Consider the following 5000-nt stretch of genomic DNA (forward strand, 5'->3'; position numbering starts at 1 on the left):
GGACAGGTCCGGCCCTGACGCCGGTTTACGATTTCTCCGGTAAAGCACCTGTCGGGTGGCGACCGGAGGGTCTTTGCAGGGCCTGGATCTCCGAGCCCGTGGGACAGGCGGGAAAGGGTGGCGGCAGCCGGTTGAAGTCCCGACCCTGGGCAGCCTCCCGGTCTTACCTCCATAACTTCGGCGAGGAGGGTCCGATCCCCGCGCGGTCGACGGCAGGCGGTAGGGCTCGGAGGGGCGCGGCCTGGTCCGCGAGTGCCCCGGCGCCGCCCCTCTGCCCGTCCGAGGGACAGTAGGAAATGGCCATACCGCTTTCCGGCCGATTGCCGCCGGACGTCCGGCCGCATTCGCTCGGTCTGCGCGGCCGGCGGTAGCCGGGGGCGAGGGGCATCGGGCGGTGGCGGAACCAGGCCGGCCCGACCGCTGGGGGCCGCCCGGGCGACGTTTGAATCTGTCGGGTCGGACCGCCGAATCCCGCGGGATTTCGGGATCGAATCTGCGGGTGGAATCGGCACCTCGTCCCGCTGTCCGGTTCCCCCCCCCGTCGACTGCAACGGGTTTCCGAGGCCCGTCGGTCAGGCGCGGTTCGCTCCGCAATCCGCCGGCCGATCGGCACCGGGCGGGGCTCTACGGAAAGAGGGGACCCTCCCGCGTCGAGTGCCGGCGCACCGACCCCGCAGGCTGACCGGGAAGGTGAAGACTCACCCCGCTGAATGCCCGGCCCCGGCTACCCTCCGGCTCCGGGGCCATAACTTCGGGGAGGGAGGTCCGATCCCCGCGCGGTCGACGGCAGGCGGTAGGGCTCGGAGGGGCGCGGCCTGGTCCGCGAGTGCCCCGGCGCCGCCCCTCTGCCCGTCCGAGGGACAGTAGGAAATGGCCATACCGCTTTCCGGCCGATTGCCGCCGGACGTCCGGCCGCATTCCCTCGGTCGGCGCGGTCGGCGGTAGCCGGGGGCGAGGGGCATCGGGCGGTGGCGGAACCAGGCCGGCCCGACCGCTGGGGGCCGCCCGGGCGACGTTTGAATCTGTCGGGTCGGACCGCCGAATCCCGCGGGATTTCGGGATCGAATCTGCGGGTGGAATCGGCACCTCGTCCCGCTGTCCGGTTCCCCCCCGTCGACTGCAACGGGTTTCCGAGGCCCGTCGGTCAGGCGCGGTTCGCTCCGCAATCCGCCGGCCGATCGGCACCGGGCGGGGCTCTACGGAAAGAGGGGACCCTCCCGCGTCGAGTGCCGGCGCACCGACCCCGCAGGCTGACCGGGAAGGTGAAGACTCACCCCGCTGAATGCCCGGCCCCGGGAACCCTCCGGCGCCGGGGCCATAACTTCGGGGAGGAAGGTCCGAGCTCCGCGCGGTCGACGGCAGGTGAAAGGGGCCGGTGCGCCGCGGAAGGCGACAGCAGTCCCGTCAGGCTGCACCTCTGCTCGGGCGAACGGCGTCAGGAAAAGGGGAGAGCACTTCCCCACCGATAGCTCCGGAACGCCCGGACCCATTGGCCCGCGGCACCGGTGGCTGCTAGAGGGGCTCCGGCGCCGTCAGCCGGGGTACGTCCCAGGCCGGCCGGACGGCGGGCAGCCGGAGGCAACGGCCTGGAACGGAGCCAGACTTGAGTCGTTCCGTGCCGTGGGCAAAAAGGCAGGGCTGCGGGTCAGCGCAGTTTGGCAAACCTAGCCGCAAGTGCGGGAAGGGCGGAGGAGCACACGGACGCCGCCTTCCCAAACTGAGCCCAAAGTGCCCAGGCATGCCCCCTTGATCTCGCCTAATCAGTGAGCCCAAAATAATTTCAGAGTGTGGAAACCTGATCCAAAAAGGTCGAAAAGAACGGCCAGAGATCAAGTCCGAAAGGGGAAATCAGTAACAAGCAAGCAGAGTAATCATTAACCAAAAAGCGCAAAATTATGTTAAAAGTGTGAAATCATTAACCAAAAAGTCGAAAATAATGTCCAGAGACCAAGTCCGAAAGTACAAATAATTAACCAGTAAGCAGAGTCATCATTAACCAAAAATCGCAAAAGTAAGTAAAAAGTATGAAATCATTAACCAAAAATCGCAAAAGTAAGTAAAAAGTGTGAAATCATTAACCAAAAACTCGAAAATAATGTGCAGAGACTAAGTCCGAAAGGGCAAATGGTTAACCAGTAAGCAGAGTCATCATTAACCAAAAATCGCAAAAGTAAGTAAAAAGTGTGAAATCATTAACCAAAAATCGCAAAAGTAAGTAAAAAGTGTGAAATCATTAACCAAAAACTCGAAAATAATCTCCAGAGACTAAGTCCGAAAGGGCAAATGGTTAACCAGTAAGCAGAGTAATCATTAACCAAAAAGGGCAAAAGTAAGTAAAAAGTATGAAATCATTAACCAAAAAGCACAAAATTAAGTTAAAAGTGTGAAATCATTAACCAAAATGTCGAAAACAATGTCCAGAGACTAAGTCCGAAAGGGCAAATGGTTAACCAGTAAGCAGAGTAATCATTAACCAAAAGGCGCAAAAGTAAGTAAAAAGTATGAAATCATTAACCAAAAAGCGCAAAAATATGTTAAAAGTGTGAAATCATTAACCAAAATGTCGAAAACAATGTCCAGAGACTAAGTCCGAAAGGGCAAATGGTTAACCAGTAAGCAGAGTAATCATTAACCAAAAGGCGCAAAAGTAAGTAAAAAGTATGAAATCATTAACCAAAAAGCGCAAAAATATGTTAAAAGTGTGAAATCATTAACCAAAAAGTCGAAAATAATGTGCAGAGACTAAGTCCGAAAGGGCAAATGGTTAACCAGTAAGCAGAGTAATCATTAACCAAAAGGCGCAAAAGTAAGTAAAAAGTATGAAATCAGTAACCAAAAAGCGCAAAAATATGTTAAAAGTGTGAAATCATTAACCAAAAACTCGAAAATAATGTGCAGAGACTAAGTCCGAAAGGGCAAATAATTAACCAGTAAGCAGAGTAATCATTAACCAAAAATCGCAAAAGTAAGTAAAAAGTGTGAAATCATTAACCAAAAACTCGAAAATAATGTCCAGAGACCAAGTCCGAAAGGGCAAATGGTTAACCAGTAAGCAGAGTAATCATTAACCAAAAAGGGCAAAAGTAAGTAAAAAGTATGAAATCATTAACCAAAAAGCACAAAATTAAGTTAAAAGTGTGAAATCATTAACCAAAAAGTCGAAAATAATCTCCAGAGACTAAGTGCGAAAGGGCAAATGGTTAACCAGTAAGCAGAGTCATCATTAACCAAAAATCGCAAAAGTAAGTAAAAAGTGTGAAATCATTAACCAAAAACCCGAAAATAATGTCCAGAGACTAAGTCCAAAAGGGCAAATGGTTAACCAGTAAGCAGAGTAATCATTAACCAAAAATCGCAAAAGTAAGTAAAAAGTGTGAAATCATTAACCAAAAACTCGAAAATAATCTCCAGAGACTAAGTCCGAAAGGGCAAATGGTTAACCAGTAAGCAGAGTAATCATTAACCAAAAATCGCAAAAGTAAGTAAAAAGTGTGAAATCATTAACCAAAAACCCGAAAATAATGTCCAGAGACTAAGTCCGAAAGGGCAAATGGTTAACCAGTAAGCAGAGTAATCATTAACCAAAAATCGCAAAAGTAAGTAAAAAGTGTGAAATCATTAACCAAAAACTCGAAAATAATGTCCAGAGACTAAGTCCGAAAGGGCAAATGGTTAACCAGTAAGCAGAGTAATCATTAACCAAAAGGCGCAAAAGTAAGTAAAAAGTATGAAATCAGTAACCAAAAAGCGCAAAAATATGTTAAAAGTGTGAAATCATTAACCAAAAACTCGAAAATAATGTGCAGAGACTAAGTCCGAAAGGGCAAATAATTAACCAGTAAGCAGAGTAATCATTAACCAAAAAGCGCAAAAATATGTTAAAAGTGTGAAATCATTAACCAAAAACTCGAAAATAATGTCCAGAGACTAAGTCCGAAAGGGCAAATGGTTAACCAGTAAGCAGAGTAATCAGTAACCAAAAAGGGCAAAAGTAAGTAAAAAGTGTGAAATCATTAACCAAAAACCCAAAAATAATGTCCAGAGACTAAGTCCGAAAGGGCAAATGGTTAACCAGTAAGCAGAGTAATCATTAACCAAAAATCGCAAAAGTAAGTAAAAAGTATGAAATCATTAACCAAAAAGCACAAAATTAAGTTAAAAGTGTGAAATCATTAACCAAAATGTCGAAAACAATGTCCAGAGACTAAGTCCGAAAGGGCAAATGGTTAACCAGTAAGCAGAGTAATCATTAACCAAAAATCGCAAAATTAAGTTAAAAGTGTGAAATCATTAACCAAAATGTCGAAAACAATGTCCAGAGACTAAGTCCGAAAGGGCAAATGGTTAACCAGTAAGCAGAGTAATCATTAACCAAAAATCGCAAAAGTAAGTAAAAAGTGTGAAATCATTAACCAAAAACTCGAAAATAATGTCCAGAGACTAAGTCCGAAAGGGCAAATGGTTAACCAGTAAGCAGAGTAATCATTAACCAAAAGGCGCAAAAGTAAGTAAAAAGTATGAAATCATTAACCAAAAAGCGCAAAAATATGTTAAAAGTGTGAAATCATTAACCAAAAAGTCGAAAATAATGTGCAGAGACTAAGTCCGAAAGGGCAAATGGTTAACCAGTAAGCAGAGTAATCATTAACCAAAAAGCGCAAAAATATGTTAAAAGTGTGAAATCATTAACCAAAAACTCGAAAATAATGTCCAGAGACTAAGTCCGAAAGGGCAAATAATTAACCAGTAAGCAGAGTAATCATTAACCAAAAAGCGCAAAAGTAAGTAAAAAGTGTGAAATCATTAACCAAAAAGTCGAAAATAATGCCCAGAGACTAAGTCCGAAAGGGCAAATGGTTAACCAGAAAATCCGTCGAATAATGTCCAGAGACTAAGTCCGAAAGGGCAAATGGTTAACCAGTGGAAGGGCGATCAAGCGGAAAAATTTGCCCCGGTTACCCGGGATGGAGTTCCAGAGGTCCGGCCAGAGTTGTCAAATT

This window comes from Heterodontus francisci, unplaced genomic scaffold (genome assembly GCF_036365525.1).
Source record: "Heterodontus francisci isolate sHetFra1 unplaced genomic scaffold, sHetFra1.hap1 HAP1_SCAFFOLD_1217, whole genome shotgun sequence".
In the NCBI taxonomy this organism is placed as follows: domain Eukaryota; kingdom Metazoa; phylum Chordata; class Chondrichthyes; order Heterodontiformes; family Heterodontidae; genus Heterodontus; species Heterodontus francisci.